General features: G+C 42.0%; 1 protein-coding gene across 1 annotated transcript in view; it reads right to left on the bottom strand.

Moving 5' to 3' along the window:
• The window catches only part of LOC129105261 (band 4.1-like protein 1), a 79194-nt gene extending 65858 nt beyond the window's left edge, over positions 1–13336 (bottom strand). Inside the window, exon 1 of the mRNA XM_054616179.1 lies at positions 13263–13336. The gene's annotated coding sequence lies outside the window, so the exon portion shown is untranslated. The remainder of the gene's footprint in view (positions 1–13262) is intronic.
• Positions 13337–18132: the final 4796 nt, after the last annotated feature.

The following is an 18132-nucleotide window of genomic DNA, read 5'->3' on the forward strand; positions in this document are numbered from 1 at the left end:
CACAACTACCTTACGCCACTGAGTTGGACACGTGGAATAAGCAGACTTCCCTAAATGTCAGCCTGTTCAGTGGTCCAGTGAAACACCTGTGCCGCCCCTCAGTTTTCAATCCAGAGTTCAGGGCGACTAAGACGTCCCTGCCAGTGTTATGGCTGGCTGCTCGTAAAAAGACAGCGTGGCCACAGAGGTCAGACAGGTTTTTTTGAAAATAATCGGTGAAACTCACAGGCTGTCAGAGGCTAAAATAAGGGGGGTTGTCAAAAGCACTTTAAAAGCAAACGGCTATTGGTGAGCAGCAACAATTCAGGTGCAGAGATAGAGTCAAGCTTACTCTCGGGCTAAACAGTAAATTACCAGATGCACTGACTTGTCCATCCTTAAACACAGTCCAACTCCACAAACAAACAACAGCCTGACTGCTTCTGTTGAGTGTGACTGAAGCAGCTAATTGGAAGCTGCCAGATCAGATTAAACACTTGAATTAGGTTTGCCTCTGTTGGATAAACTCCAACAAGTTGCATTGTGTGTAAACACCTTGTGGGAGAGCTATTTTTGGAGGGGGTATAAAAATCACACACGATTTATTATCTTTATGTTCAATTAAATAATGTGTTCAGATATGCTGTAAAATGAATTTATGCCTGCCAACAAGGGAAAGCAGAAACATATATAATCCCGGCAATGATGTGACAGTGCAGCATTTCACTCCCACATTTTGTTACGCAACATGTGCAAATGCAAACCACTTTACAAGGGAAACGTTTACAGTGAGAGCTTCCCACTCGCTGTTGAGAGAAATAAATAAGAGCGAAGACAATAACTTCTGAGAATTCTGAGGCTTCAGTTGCTCGCGGATTTCATATTGCGGCACAGACCTTATTTCCAACAATAGTCTTTTTTTGTTGTTGTACATTGTCAGGAAAGTAGAGGTTGTGAATAAAACACAAGCAAAACTAGACAAAAAACACTCCTGACTGAAAAAAGGTTGCTGTTCATCTTGACACTTGACGCTTATGAAAACATTTCAAATATGAGCCATAGAATTCTTAGAATAAATAGATTTCATTTTGTGTCTCCCTTTCCTAAATGTAAGAGAGAGCTAATAAAACTAGACACACCATTACTAATTGACATGCTTTTAAAATTTTGTAGCTTTTTTCCATTTCAAAAGCTTCTTAATATAGCTTTGAAATACTTAAGGACAGCAATACATAACTGACATTGTGGGTGTAAGAGCTCTCCACTGATTATTCCCAGTGTTAAAGCCCTGTTAAAGCATTATTAAGAAAAAAAGCTCCTATTCTTACAGTCATGCCTTCCTCCAAATGTGACATTTTTAAAGCTCTGTACCACCATTTTTGCATTTACCAAGTCCAGATTTTCCTTTATTCCCCTTGTGGCACACAATAAAGAGTACCATTATCCAACAAATTGCCCATATTTAATACAAACTGTGTATTCTTTTGTCAACCATGTGGACCAGCCTCTGATGCAGAGATAGTACTGTACACTTTTGGAGCTTTAAAGACACAGTTAAGTAAAAATATATATTCTCCAGGATCGTATCTAATGTGTCAGACTCTTGGCAATAAAAAATAAAAGAAGAACAGGGTTTTTATTTACCCATATTATCCCTCTCTTTTCATTTTTTGCCCACCATTAAAATATTTTTGTTGACTAATCTCGAGAAATAGGCTATTCTCATACATTTATCCATTTTTAGGATTTTGGTTAACCTAGACTGGTGATCATTTTCAAAAAGAAAGATTATTAATAAATATTAGCACTAGTTTTTATTTGCATTTAAATTTCTTACAGTGAAAGTAACTGACATCTGTAATTAATCCATTTATTTTCTATGATGTTTATTTGTTGCTAAAAGGTGGCTGTGAGCAAGCTAGCTAATATAGTTAGCTGTTTCTTTGTTTTAAGTGGCTATTTGTTGACTTTGACTATACAATGTTGACTTATATTCTCATACCACATAAAAAGAACAAACATTTTTCTGTGAAAATGTGCATTTTGTGTGTTTTTCAGAACTTAGACCAGTTTTGCCAGTCTATAATAGCAAGGAAGCTAGCCGATCCAGCTAGCCGATCCAGCTAGCTAACGTTAGAAAATGAGCATTTTGTGTGTTCCTTTATTGCTTATTAAAAATGTAGAACTGTGTTACACCTGGTTTCTTTAACATGCTTTACTGAACTAGACCTGTTAGCCTGTTACAGCATCACAAAATATAATGTTACTGTTTACTGTTGGACCAGTAGTTTCGTAAAATAACTTTGGGGGAGAAGATGAGGATTATATTGTATTTATTTACGGTCATTGACCAGCACCTCCTTCCTCTAGTTATAAACCTGCAGTGATCACAATACTACAACTCAGTCCTTAATAAAAACCAAGCTTGTGCATGTGTTTTTAGGCTTTCACTCCAACCAAACTATTCTCTTTTTGTCCAGTCCAGAAGCTGTGGGAGTTTTTCCCATCTGCCCGCTCACACCTGAAATGACCAGTTCAACAGAGTAACAGAAAGCAGATCAGGGGAGACTGAAACAGCCATTTCACCCCTCAGCACACAAGAGAAGGAAAGAGGCAGCGGGCCCAGCTTCACTCCACTGTTTGTATAGAGCCATTCATCTCCTTATTAGGATCAGTGCCGGGGCTGAAAGGAAGCTACAGGAGCTCTCTGTGTTATTGGTGTCAGTGTCAGAGGATTTGAAAAGATGCTGAACAAGGAACTCAGTGCTATTTGTTTAAGTATAGACAGGGACAGGCACAGAGGGGCAGGAAAAGGACGTCAATGCTGCCCTAAAACATTTTAGGAGTTGTCTTGTAAAGTTTTTCTGGGCAGAATCAGTCAATCGCCTAAGCACTACTACTACTACTACTACAGTGTGGACAACAGAGTGTGGTTCTCTAAATGGCAGCTGAAAGCCAACACCAAGCGTCTGAATCTCCGGACTGCCGAGTGCTTGGCAGCCCTGCTGTGTGCTGTTGGCGCACAAGTGTCTGGTGAGATTGCAGCATTAAAAGGGCTACCAGAGGGACATCCATTATGAATTATGAAAAAGCCTCTCATTATCGCTGCCAGCATAAAAAGAAAAAAAGAAAAGAGGAGAAAAATCAATGCATGACGGAGAATCCATGAATGATCAGCTATGTGAAAAATGTAATGCCGGCCAGCAAAAAAATAAAAAAACGTGGAACAATTACAGAAAAGCCTGCGGTTGAAAAAAAAAAGCTGACTATCACAGAGGGAACTGCTGGTGCCAAAACAATGAGTAGTTTCTGTTATTGAGGAGTGGCCTTATAACTGCAGGTGGGTAAGAGAAGTGAGAGTTTTATTGCGGGGCGCAATAACAACACACGAGTGATCTCAAACCAAGCACATAGACGTTTAAGGCGGGAGTGGGTCGCACCGATAACACAACAACATCACGTTTCCTCTACAAACCACTGCTGCTTGCTGACTTTGGGGGATTTGTTGTAAACTGTATACTGGCATTAGTGTTGACGCGCTCCCAGCAAGGCCAGCTGATGTTGCTGCGGCAAAATGAGTTTATGATTTCACAAAAAAGGAGCTTGCTGCAGACGAGAGTGCCCACTCTGATTGTAAATCAACAACCTTAATAGTGAGGTGGGAGGATGCTTATTGTCACACAGAGGAGCGAGGCTATAAAGAGGAAGAGCAGAGCTCATACAAGTGTGAAGGGTAAATGACACGTGCAGTCAAGGACGTGCACAAAGCTGAGCTGAAGTTGCTCAAGCAACAGCCCCAACCGAAAAAAAATTGTTTTATTTTGCTGTTGTGATTGCAAAAATGCAAGTAGCCCATAATTGCTAAAGTTAGACCAAATTAAATCACCATATCATCCAAACTTTTTACTTTTTGATCTGATTGTACAGAAGTCAAAGACTGTGTTCCAAATACCATCATATTTCTTTTTTACTTAAATTACACACTGCAGCCGCCTTTAAAGAGTACATACTGTTGCATGCAGTGTGCATTGAATTGGGACATACTAGGTTGTTATAACATCGCACCTTGCTCATATATCCGCTGCTCAGAGGATTGTGGCTCAGAATAGCCTGAAAAAGCATGCCGCCTTGGATACTGCAAAATCAACCTGATGCACTTTATATCCTGATATTTTTTGGCATAATTCACCTGACATTCTATGTATTGGGACATACTAAATATTTTTCTGGCATACTAAATAGTATGATAGTATGGGTAGTGGAATGCACAGCTAGAGAAAATGACCCTTCTTCTTACTTGATTTATTAACTCGTTAAACATTGTGAACATGAGTTTATGGTCTCGATCTCTAGTTTCAAGTCTTCTTCAATACAGCATGATGTTTATTTCGTAAATTATGGTCTATTTAAGAGTCAAATAGCCCATAAAGCAAGAGTCAAATAGCCCATAAAGCAAGGTATGCTCGGCTAAAATGCCCAACTCAAGGCTTCAAAATGGCAGTCCACCACCAATTTGCTGACATCACGGTGACTACTTCCACTTATACAGTCAATTGGTAAGAGCAACAACCCCTCTAAATAACATTGCACGTCCCTCTGTGCAGTAGTATTAGATTATAATTACTGTAACTTAATGTGAGCTAAAAGGGGACTATCTTCTTCGGAAGTAAAATAATTAAAACCAGAGCAGCTTGTCTAATTTTAGGAGCATTTACAGGAAACTGTGTGTACTTTACATAACTCACGATGCTTCCCATTGTATTGTTGATGTTTTTCTATTTTATTTATTGGATGATTTTGTCAGTATAGTAGCTTGGGGACTTGTATTTCTTTAGAAGTTGCTTGAGAAAGGCAATCTGTCAGAGTAAAAATACTATCTATTTGTTTCTGTTCTGTTATGGTTTCATGAGAATCCAGTTGAAAGGAATATTCATGGTGGCAAGCCCTGATATTTTGACTGTGGGCCAAATCCCAAATGAAGTAAACTACAATTGAACTACCAGGCATGAAAAACAACAATAAGTTTGAAAGAAAGGTTTAATTTTAGCCGTCAACTCTCAAATCTGTAATGGCAGAACTGCCACGCTGCACTAGAGCCCACCATTCAATTTTCAAAAGCCTTTTCTAATCCATCTAATATTCCACCTGCACATCATGCTACCAAATAGTGCTTAATGGATTCGTCAATCAGCCACTATTGAATCACCAACAATCCTAATAATTGATTCAGCAATTTAGCCATTTGCTGAGTTTGGGATTTATATTGATAAACTATCAAAAGGATAATCAGCAAATGAATCAATAATGCTAATAATCATTAGTTGCATCCCTGGAATAAGTTTTTAACTGTACAAGCAAATTAATGATATCCCAGGACTGCCTGTAAGATACAGTCACAGTGTGATATATCCAATAGGTGGGCTTTAATAATCGTCTACAACAGTTTTCAAGCTGTGCGATGCTCCCTGAGGAGAGGGAGGGTTGAATGGGGGGCAGTGGGGAAACAGGTACAGGCTGGTGTTCTAAAAACAACAGGAAGTTAGTTGACGTAGTTTGTCCTGCTGCTCGCCAACATGGTCAACCGTCAGTGCCAGCAGCGGTGGCTGTGACACACAATAATGGCGGCAATTTAAGTACTCTAAAACCCTTGGCGCCGAATTGTCAAACGTCCAACTCTTTCTTTGGACATACTCAAATCTGAACACAAAGACACCCTGATACACATATCTTTAAATTGCACCTCCGATTAATATCATATGTGATGTCCATCACAAAAAAAAGTCCAAAACTCCCCACAGAAATCATAGAAAACTGGACAGACAGCAATGGCCTTTTCTAAAAGTGAAAAATAATATGTGTCGGCCCCGTGACTCAGACTCACTCCAATATGCTATGGTTTATTTCCTTGTTCATGCTGCACCCTTCCAAAAAGTAAAAAAAAAACCTGCAAACAGGCACACAATCCAACAAACAAAACCCAAAATCCAGTGACACATACAGTGCAAACAGGAACCGATGATTTTGCCACATTGGGGGGCGCGGTTGTCTCGATTCTGTCTGCAGGAGAGCCCACAGTGTCAGACTTTTACAGTTATGTTGTAAGTGTATACACACTTTTCGGAAAATGCATAAGAATACAATATTATCCCTAAAATATAAGTATTTAAGTATTAAACAGCAGATATTTTCTTGTAATATGATTTAAAATGTTGTGGGTAGAAGGAGTGTGCAAACAAGTTGTGTGTTTTTGCCACTTACTCCAGATTGCCTAGGTTTGTATGTGTGTGTGTATGTGTGTGTGTGTGTGTGTGTGTGTGTGTGTGTGTGTGTGTGTGTGTGTGTGTGTGTGTGTGTGTGTGTGTGTATGTGTGTGTGTGTGTAAAGCACAGTTGATACTTCTTGTGCTACAAACACAGCAACAGGCAAGTTGGTACAACAAACCCAAACACATGAACCACACAGAAAACACACAGAGGAGGTGTGTCACATGCGTCCGCAGGTTATTACTGAGAACTGCAAACACACACGGCAGGTGTGAGCGTACAGAGTGTGGAGTAACGGCCGGGGCTGAGCCTGGATCTGCCTTCCAACCTGTCCGACCGGTTTAGAAGTCACACGACAGGGCGTACGGGGACTAGGAGTAGTCCCGAGGATCTGCTCCTCCACAGACCACAGCAGCAGACCGAGCTAACGCGACCCTGGAAGAGCACATTTCTCACATCCAACACTCTCGTAGGACAGCTACAGTCCACGTGCGCGCTACACCCACCTGCTTCACCGGGCGTTTGATACACAATCACCTTTTAATTAGCAGCGAAACATAACGCAGAGGTCAAAGTGCACCCGACATCCTCGGCGGTGCTGCATATCTCGTTAACCAGGATTTTATTAATCACAGTCCAGTTACCACGGGACCATCGTCCTCAGAAGACAAAACCATAACACCTGCAACTTCATCATGTTGCAAAAATAGTTTTTTGCAAATCAACCGATCAGTGAGGATGGCATTGTTGTAAATTTTTACTTCTTTTTTGGGGGGGCTACTCTAATCCCTACTAATCCTCTTTTTAGGTCTCGTTTTTATGCATTTATAAATACTTTGCACTATGATCGACCTCGGCGCAGACTGTTTCTCCTCTATTCACCCGCTCTCTGCAATGCGCCAGGCAATCACACACTCTAATCATCGGGGGAAACGGAGGGTTCAAGAGCGGAATTAGCCTTCCTCCACAACTGTTGAATGCAAAAAGGCTTCAATTAATGATTGCCAAGTGCGAAGTGGCCAAAAGAAAACAATGGCTGCTGGCTCGGGTCGTTGGAAAGGGGGCAACGTACTGTAGCTGGAGAAAAAGCCTTTCCAAAGGCGGACCACAAAGAAAGCAGAATTAACAGCCCTAAAAAAAGAAGTGGCAACTGTTCTCTTTCCTAAACAACTTTGACTGAAATATGTGGGGAAGCAGAAGAAGAAAAAAAGAGCAGCATTATGGGTATCGTTGCAACAGATCAAAGCCTGACAACAACACGATGAGTCTCATCCTTTAGAGGCAAAGGGGATTTGTACAAAGAAGGCAGCGGATGAGAGGGAGCGAGGGAGACCAGTGTAGGTATGCAAAGGAAGGGGGGAGGGGGTTGGGGGGGATCTGCTGACTCACTGTAATCATCAGGCTGAGGCAAGCTGAGCCTCTGCTGCTGCTGCTGAGGGTAAAGCTCTCTGCCTCCCCTTCAGAAGGACAAAGTAATGCTTCCCTTCAACTGCGCAGAGCTATATGAATGAAGGTGGGAAAAGAGAAATGTGAAATAAAACTGCCTCTCGGCATGAAATAGCATCTCTTTTCTCTCTTCTTCTTCTTCTTCTTACATCTGACTGCAGACAAAATGATGCAATCTGAAGAAGGCGATGAATAGCCCGGAGCTGTGTGAGAGAAAACCAAAGCTAAATATAAAGCCCCGATCACACAGACGGCAACACTACTGCAACAGGCTTGTGAAGAGACCCCTTCAACAGAGTGAGGAAGAGGCCGCTGCAAATAACTGTAGAGATTTCTGCCGGATAGCTCCTAAAGACTCTATTAAAGACCAAGAAAACAATACCATGTTCAGGTCTGAGTCGTAACAGGATTCTGACAGGACTGCAACGGGTGCAGCGTCCTGATGAGGCTTAATTCTATTAAAAAATAACAAAACACACACAGCCAGGGCGATTACTCTCACTGGATTCAGCTGCAGCAATGTAGCGTTATCCTCTTTTGATTACTCCAAACAAAGCTGATTGAGAAAAAGCATGTAAAACAGAGATTTAGGTCTTACATTAAGCATATGGATAAACGAATGAACACAAAGCTGCAGTTCACTTTACCACTGTAGTACACACTGGCATGTAGTACGCAAGTGTTTGTTACATGGTGTGTAAACAATGTTTTTGTGGTGATGGCATATAGACCGGATATGTTTTGAAAAATGCTATTGAGTTGTTTTTTTAAGGCTTGACTTGTACTAGCGACTAAAGGTCAGGATATCGAAGCCTTTGCTACACCAATTTTGACCTTTTTATCATCTATTCGTCCTAAGTCACCCGTCTTTATAGTTTTGTCAAGCCTCCATTCCCTATGGACAAAAGAGACCCTCTAACATCTGGCATCTGCCTTTAATGGGAAAGGTTACAATCTGCATTCATTCCAAATGACTCTGTAGTGTTCACGGGTGTTTATTGGCTCTGGCTGTGATGGAAACATGACAAGTGCATATCACAAATCAAATCAACAGGGATTTGGGTAATTATTTGAATTTATGAATGTACAAAACATATAATTGAAATGCTCTCGTCAATACCATCAGAGTCAAATAACAGTAATTTGACCTCGCTGATCATCCAAACTGGACAGAAACAAAGTAAAACTCATTAAAAACCTCTTTCTTTCTTTCCACTGTTAACAACAATCACCGACTCTGTTTTGGTCAAAATAAACCCTTAATTCAAAGAGTTAGATGTGAAAACAAAAAGCAAGTATGTGCGCTCCTCAAAGCTACAAGACTCTATTGACCAAAACACTAGTTTTAACTCGCCGATCGTCAGAAAAAATTTAATTCAAACCTGACAGAAACAAAATAAAACTAATTAAAACTGCCTTTCCACTGATCCAAAAATCACCAACTCTGGTTTGATAGTTTAAAAGAGACTGAATAGGTAACATATTAGACAAAAGAAGTAACCACAAAAACATTTTAAATGTTTACTACATCTGTTTTCCAGCATGTTCGAGACGTCAAACATGGCACACCAGTAAAGAAACAGAAAGGCAAATCTTCTACTGGCAATGGAAAAGAAGTCTAGGGCCTATTTATTTAGGTTTTCCGGTATTTAAACGGCTGCATTTTGGTGGAAAAAGGGTTTAACAGCAAATCTAAAGTCATGATCAAATGGTTTCTTCCAAAATACTGGGAGTCCCTTGTGTCTGGGTACACAATTTGAATGATGCAGATTATCCGTAAACAACAACAAAGAGAGGCAATGACAGAATGCAAACACAATAAATGGACATTGCCATAAATATAAATAATATGAAAATGGGATTGTTTAACTAACAAAAGGTTGAAAACTTGATGGTTACAATTGGATTTAAAGCTAGGGTGGGTAATTTCTTTACTGTAATATTTGGCAAAACTGTCCTAATAGCCAGTCAGCTATATGTAGGTGAAGTGCTCTGAGAATATCTGCTCATAACTTTGCTCTCCCCTGCCTCTGTGGGCCGCACCCAAAAATTGCCACCGCTCATGTACACTTTGACCAATCAGAGCGAGGCTCCGATTCTCCGTTCTTATTGGCTGTGGGACTGTCCGGTCACCTTGGCAACGACGTTGGTGCGTCCCTGCATGTTTCGTCTTCCTATCAATGTAACTGAATTCACATGAACGCGCATAACTGACGTTCGGTGGGAGGAGCTACAGCAGGTAGCGTGGCAGGGAGAGGCCAGAGAGCACGCGACGGAATCTCAACGGCTGTTTTCGCCCACCCTAGCTTTAAGTTAAGGTCAGGGTGGGGTTAGATGTTAGTTGTGATGATACAGGTAATGTTAGGAACTAGGCCATGCATGCATGTCAATAAGTAAGCACTTAACAAATATAGAAGTAAAAACGCATGTGTGTGTCCATGAGTGGATTATGACACAATTGTCCCCTAGCCAGAGACATGAAAAAGGCCCCACCACCTCTACTCCAAAAAGGCCTCTTTTTGGAGTCTTTCTCTTCGATGTTGTTTTGGGTCTCTGTTGTCATTTTGTCTATCTTTGAAGTCATTTGGTGTCACTTTGTAGTCATTATGTGTCTCTATGTAGTCATTTTGTGTCTCTTTGTGGTTGTTTTGGGTCTCTGTTTGTCATTTTGTCTATCTTTGAAGTCATTGTGTGTCTCTTTGTGGTTGCTTTGTGTCTCCTTGTAGTCATTCTGTGTCTGTTTGTGGTTGCTTTGTGTCTCTTTGTAGTCATTCTGTGTCTGTTTGTGGTTGCTTTGTGTCTCTTTGTAGTCATTCTGTGTTTGTATGTGGTTGCTTTGTGTCTCTTTGTAGACATATGTGTGTTTTTGTATTTGCTTTGTGTCTCTGAGCAGTCGTTCTGTGTCTCTTTGTGGTTGCTTTGTGTCTCTTTATAGCCATTCTGTGTCTCTTTGTGATGCTTTGGGTCTCTATGTATCTGTTTTGCATCTCTTTAGAGTTGTTTTGGTCTTCTTGTGTCTCTTTGCAGTCTTTGCGAGTCTCTTCCTGGTTTGTACGTGTCTCTTTGAGTGACATTTTGCCGGTTGAAGGCCAGGGGGTCCCTTGACAATTTGGGCCCCTGGGCCAGTGCCCGCTCAGTAACCCATCCATGTGTGTGTCTCTGTGTGTATGTGCTTGTGTGATTGGTCACTGGTGTTCAGATGGCAGGAAGAGACGCGACCACACTCACCAGGCTACAAAAAACATGGCGAGCCAAAGAACAGTCAGCTGGGCCAAAAGCAATGACACAGGACACACACACACACACACACACACACACACACACACACACACACACACACACACACACACACACACACACACACACACACACACACACACACACACACACACACACACACTGCTGCTGCTGCATGCCTTGGCATCATCATTAGTAACATCAGGGTGACCCCCACACAATTATGCAGCACTCCATGCATGTGCCTGTAGCTACAGCATAAACAAAAGAAACCATGACTCAGGTAAAATGGCCACCTCTTCCTCTGTGATACAGTTACATACAAAGGCAACTAACTTATCTCTTTTTCCCACAGAGCAGTCGAGAAGAAATGGTCAAGCAAGTGCGAGGAATGACTCGTCCCTGATGAGACATGGAGGGGGAGGAGTGCTGCTTCAGCCTCGCTGGATGCCTCATACATGCTCGTTTTTGAATTGCAAATGGTGGTAGGCAGCATGCCGGGCTGTGAAATCCCAGAAGAGCCCTCGGGCATCTGAACTCACACACAAACACAGACATGTGCACACGAGTAGAGAGACTTTGTGCTCTACTGTAAAAATAAAAAATAAAAAACAGTCACACTGAATCGTTGAGTTAGATTCACTTCGACATGCATGAACTCTGTGTGATAGCAAATTCAATGTCGTAGCAGTGATGAGCAAAACAGGGGGAGAAACTGGCGCTGGGATGAGGTAATGGCTCCCTGGCAGTTAGGAGGGTGAGGGCAGGGGGGTGGAGGGGGTGGAGGAGGGAGCATCAGGAGGCTGGCTGGCAGTGACTGGGCAGGGCTGACACAGCAGGCGCAGGAGTGTGTCCGATGCTAACGACATGGACGCTGTGTGACAGCAGGTCTGTCGGCTGAGGCCGATGGTGTGTGTGTCTGTGTGTGTGTGTGTGTGTGTGTGTGTGTGTGTGTGTGTGTGTGTGTGTGTGTGTGTGTGTGTGTGTGTGAGGCCTGGAGGAAGAGCCTGACAAAAGTATTGAGAGCCCACCTGTACGGGGACATGGCGGACCAACTGGTCTGGCATAAACCCAAGGACATGACAAACCGATTCAGGGAGAAATGTGACATAATAAGAGTCAATCAGAAGAGCTTTTGAGGACAACACTTCACAGAACTTTCCTGTTTTCAACACACTCACGGATTGTCAAACTGTGTAAATGACTCAATGTAATCCATAGAAATATAGTGTGGGGAGGAAGATACAACCGTAGAGTCCATCCCTGAACCCATGCACATTACTGAAAAACATTCCTCGTCAATTACTGTACTTAATTCCACGAAACCCACCAAAAAGCCAGAGGGGCCAAAGGTGAGGCCATTTCCCTACAGGGGACCTGCCCCGGCACGCAGGTAAAAACACACAGGCAGAGCGCTCTGCTTCACCTCTGCAGCTGTGTGTCTCCACCGTATTCTCGGCTGAAGGTGCACTGTTTACACATCACCGACAAATTATTACACCATGAGTAAGACGAAAAAACGAGAAAGGGCCAAAGTCTACAAACTACACGTTTGTTTTACTCGGTGTGGGCAAACCAGAGGTGTTGTTGACATGAGATGGTTTGACAATGGCAACATTGACTGTGTGTGTGTGTGTGTGTGTGTGTGTGTGTGTGTGTGTGTGTGTGTGTGTGTGTGTGTGTGTGTGTGTGTGTGTGTGTGTGTGTGTGTGTGTGTGTGTGCATCTGTCAAATGTGGCAGTTGCATAATTAACAGTGGGTGTGTTGAGATAACACTCTGACTTAAAAGGGCCATACAGCAGATCCAGTTCGTCCTGAGAACGGCACAACTTTCTTTTTTTTTTTTTTTTTTTTTTGAAAAATCCAAAATGAAAATAAGGTGTAGAGCATCACGTGGTCTGCAGAGTGACAGTCCGGATTCTGGAGGAGAGGAGAGGAGAGGAGGGAGAGGGGGGGTTCTAGCAGCCCGGTTGGTTTGTCAACACTGACCGGGCCGGTGCAGGCGACGCACAAAAAGACGCAACAACTTGCCTCTCGCCGCTTCATTCCCACAATATAATTCAGCCCCCACGGCGGAGGGACGGCAAGCGAATTGGGCAAAGTCCACGCGCGTTATTAAAAATGAAGAGCCGCAGCTAAGAGCACAAGAGAGAGAATACAGCAAAGCACCGTAATCACTGAAGGGGGGGAAACATAAAGGGATTCTGCAACGTTAAAGCTCGACATTCAACAAATCGTTTAACACAACCAAGCCTGGTATTTAAAACGACATTGGAGCAAACCAGCAAGACAGAAGCAAGGGAGGAGGGGGGGGCTGATATGAATATTCCAACATACCCTCCTGTCAGACGGACATCCAGGGGAGGACCATGGATGGAGGTGCGCACCGGCGGAGGTCAATCCTGCTCCCGTCGCCGCTCCGTGTTTATTCTCCGGTTACAGTGGGAGGGGGGGAAAGGGAGTGTGTCGGTGTTTTGCCGGTGAGAAGCCCTAATGAGAGAAGAAGAAGGAGGAGGAGGAGGAGGAGGAGGAGGAGGAGGAAGAGAAGGAGAGAAAGAGGGAGGGAGGGACGCTGTCAGATGCAGTGAGGGAGGCGGGAGGGAGGGAGCGGTGACACACGGACGCACTCGTAGCGGTGTGTGTTCAGGGGGAATGCGTAAAGCCGAAAGACGCGAGTGTCATTCATGCAACAACAACAAAAAAAAATCCCATAATCTACTCCAATAACAATAAACACGAGGAAACACGCCAACAAGGATGACATAAGACCACATTGTTTCCACGGCTGCTGCGTTCACGTGTCAGTGATATTGTTTTTTATCAGGGGCATAGATACACACTGTTTAAGTGGATTGTTAAGCGAGCGGGAGAAGATTTGTTTTTGGCGGTTTCCCTTCTCTTTCTTGTCATGAAATATTTTTTTTAAAGAAGCTTCACATGAGAGGGGTTTGCTGTTATTTCTCGAGGTGTCGTCACAATCCCTTTATGATTTCATCACCGAGGCCCACCGCTAAGAAACGCGCAAGCCGGACTCGACACCCTCACCTTTGTATGCAGAGTTGATGGGATTTTTTTTCTTTCGCCGTAAGGGAGAGCGCACACTGTTGGGAACAAAAAAAAAAAGAATGCCAACTCACCCTTGAAAAGCAGTAATAGGGAAGAATCAGTTCCCCATTGTGTGTGTTAAATGAACAGTGTTTTATTTTGAAAGGCACGCCGAGTTTGATGTAATTAACCACTGATTAGGGGGTTACTGTTGCTGATTTGATTAGTCACTGACAGTCCCTTACAAAAGCCTGCCTATAGTGCTACACTGTGTTCACAAGGATAGCGTAAATACAGTAATATCACCATATCCCCATATGCAAAACATTCAAGTACATATATCAAACAATAAAACACTATATCACATGGCATCTCCACTGATTTAGCATTGCATTGCTATGACACATGGACATTTTTAAAAAACAACAAAAGGATCAAAACTGATGCAGCTGAACCACAGGTGTGTTGTTCAAGGATAAGATGTGCAGTTCAATCTCGAGCCAGAAAACGTATACAATTTTTTTCCCAAGTGTAGAAATGAGTCTTATTGTCCAATCTCAGACCGTCACTATATTTTGATTTGTGCTTTGCATATTACTAAATGTGTGTAATAAGCAGGTATAATCCACCTTTTCATGTTGACAACATTGATCACATGAGTCTTTAGCGCCCCTCAGCTCTGTGTAGCAACTTTGGCCCACGACTTTAATGATTTGGACACTGTTTCCTGCTGCAACCGACATTTGTTTTTATTGAAAAAGCTCTGGTAAACCTTGCATATTTGCTAGCTATACCCAGCACCAAAAACAGGCAGGCAAAGTTAGCAGCTAGCTGTTGAACATAGTGTCGCTAACGAGACAGATATTAACAGGGGGCCAAGCAGCTTATTTTTGCCCTCAGGCCCCAAAGCAGGTTAATCCGGCCATGTTTTTATCTCTTTATAACTTCTGATGAATAGATGGTAAATTAAAGGAAAATCATACTGTGTCTTAGTAATTAACTTTTCAGTGGCTCATATATCACAATAGCCTCCCAATTACAGCTGCATAATCATAGGTGTTCAGCTGGTCTCTTGAGTGTGAAAAGCCATAGTATATGATTGACATCATCTTCACATTCATCAAACCATTCAAGCAAGCTCTCTTGCTCTAAAGCATCTACGTCATATGTCTTCCCACATAAAAGGTTTTTTTCCTTTTTTTTTTGTCACCCGTCTATGTATTTATATTTTCTACCCAGGGTCTGACCTTTAAGACTTTTTCCCTGACAGAGCTGTACATGAAATGGTGTCTACGAGGCCCTGAAAGTGTCTGTGCCATTTAGAAAAGAGAAATCCACATTTCAGATCTCAGCATGAAAACATACTGCATGAGTTTTTTTTGCTTCATGGTCCAAACAGTTTGACACCGCTGTTATAAATAGCATCGCTGCCTCAAGAACATACATACAGCAAAGATGCAAAATCCATGCGTGTTTTTTAACTGGATAAGTTCCTGTTTTGTTGTTTGCTCTGGCTTTTTGTTAAAGCCAATATGTATCAGTATGCAAGATGATAATAAGCGGACAAAATGTAAATACTTTTAAGTATTTACCAATTCATTTGAAGCTCATTCTTATACACATGTAAGTCTGTATAAGTTGAGGATGGATGAATCAATTATAACTACTTTAAAGCCAGTCTGTCCATCTTTTTGGGGGGGGGCTCCAGGCAAACACCCACTTGTCAGGACAGCGGAAGCACTGCGGACAGCAAAAACAGCTGAAACCACATCATCTACCTTTAATCCATCTCCCTCAACACAGCTCCAGGGCAGTTTGGGTTGGTGCTCCCCAAAATTAGAGCTGACAGACCGTCTCATAGAGAATCTATGTGTGATCCTTCTGACGTGCTTTTAGAATTCTACCGGCATCTGCTGCTGTTAGCTGCAGGTTGCTGTTCAAAGACATCAATTACTCAAAGTGAAGCCTAGGCGATGTGCTAGTTTTTCTGGGATATGCTGCCTCCGATGATGTTTTTTATATAGGATGGAACATCATAATTATTTCATCCGCCTCATCTCCCTTCTCACCTGCACAGTTTTCGATCCCAGGATGCTCTGGGTGGAAAGTAGGGAAACACAAGTGGTTAGTCCACCATATGACTAACACAAAGAGACAGATGCTCACACTCATGTTGATGGGCACTGTAGAGTCTTCAGTCTGACTTCACAGAGTGTCTAAAATAAACTGTCTCACCTTGAAATTAATTTCAAAGGGCCGGTTATGTAAAATAGAGTACATGACAGGTGGCAAAGTAGGTAAATTTCATTAAAAAACATTCATATGAGGATATATTTCATACATGGGATCAGGTACTGTGTTAGTATAGAAAAGGTAAGCTTATAAAACTTTAGTAGTATGCTTTAGCTGTTTGAGTTTGAGGTAAGCCATTACATCCTCCAGCCAGCATTATGAGATGGCAATACAGTTTTTTCAATTTGTGGATAAAGCAGTGTATAGCAGGCCACAACTATTGCTAAGCTAGCTGTGTTCTTGAAAATGAGAAATACATGGACTGCCATGCAACATAACCTGACGAGTTTGATTTAAAAAAAAAATGTATTTAAAAGTAATAAAAACATTATCCAAAATAGTTTGCTATATCTGTAAATTAACAATATTACTAAATTATAAAATTAGGGAAGGCTGCATGATAACTTGTTCAGAATTCCAAACACAAAGTTAGAGACTAGCCGATCAACGGTGTAGTTAGCAGGCTAGGTAGGAAGCATTAGCGGCTTTGTTGAAGGTGATAAATCCACAATTCAGAGCATTTCTATTGCCACCACATGGCTCTCAAGATGGCGACGGCTGAGCCGGTGGCTAGAGGCTAACATTGCTAACAGCGCTAACGGTGCAATTAATGGCAATAGTGCTGAGTAGGCAACCGGAGGCTGGGTGCTAAGCTTCTGTGATCAGCTTTAACCACTGTATTAGCTTTGTGCATACATAGCAAATAAGTGTGTGCTCTATATCAATGCGTGGAATATCATATAGAGAACATTTATTAAGGTTTAAAAGCTAAATTAGTTTCTGTGTCTGTGCACTGTTATATAGCAGCAACTTTGTTGTTGCTCTAGCTAACAGGAGCTAACTGGCTAAATTTGATAGAAGGCCGATCGACCCGGTCACAGCTTTTTTCTGTCCTGGCCCCACAGTGGTGGAATGAACTCCCCACTGACGTCAGGACAGCAGAGTCGCTGCCCATCTTTCGGCGCAGGCTGAAAACTCACCTCTTCAAGAAGTACTACCCTGAGCCTTCCACTTATTGTATTCGTATTAGTTTGTTTCTGCACTGTACTTTTGCTCTGGTTTATGCTCTTAGATGCTTGTTTAAGAAAGGAGATGCACTTATGACTTCTGGTGACTAGTAGTTCTCTTGAATACCTATGTTGAATACACTTATTGTAAGTCGCTTTGGATAAAAGCATCTGCTAAATGACTAATGTAATGTAATGTTTTTGAGTGCACTAGCAGGGAGGGTAGAGGTCCTGTGATTGGCTGAGAGGGCAGAGACAAGAAAAAACATGGATAAATTGACTTGAAAATTGAAAACTAAACATGTTGGTTTTTTTTATTTGGTTAATATTGAGCACTTTGGGTTCCATTCACCTCTGGGACTCCTTTAAGCTAGTACTCAGCGGTTTTGTATGACGCACAAAGATATAGCTGTGTAAACCTTTGTCACTATGGACATGCTATGCATTGTTGGATTGGTAACATTTTTCACAATCAATCATTCAGTTCATTTTAGGAAAACAATGAGCACCAAAATATGATTCATTCAGATGCACCAACATGCATAACAAAAGAGACGAAAAAGTGGTAACTCCCTGCATTTGAAGCAATCATTGTCCAGAAATAAGTCTCTCCTCAGTCTTTCCTGTCTGTTTTTATGGTGCTATTACATGAAGCCAAAATAACAAGATAAAATAAAAATGGATAAGCTTTCAAAAAATTTGCCTTCTCATGAAGTGAACACTTTTTTATTATCTCCAAAGGTGAATTTTATTGGGGGTTTTTCAGGTGTCTTCACAGGAATAAAATCAGGACTCTTCCTGCTGTTCACCTTCCTACTGAGTCACCATGCCTCCTTGAATAAAATCATCTCTGCAGCATATTA

This window comes from Anoplopoma fimbria, chromosome 17, assembly GCF_027596085.1.
Source record: "Anoplopoma fimbria isolate UVic2021 breed Golden Eagle Sablefish chromosome 17, Afim_UVic_2022, whole genome shotgun sequence".
In the NCBI taxonomy this organism is placed as follows: domain Eukaryota; kingdom Metazoa; phylum Chordata; class Actinopteri; order Perciformes; family Anoplopomatidae; genus Anoplopoma; species Anoplopoma fimbria.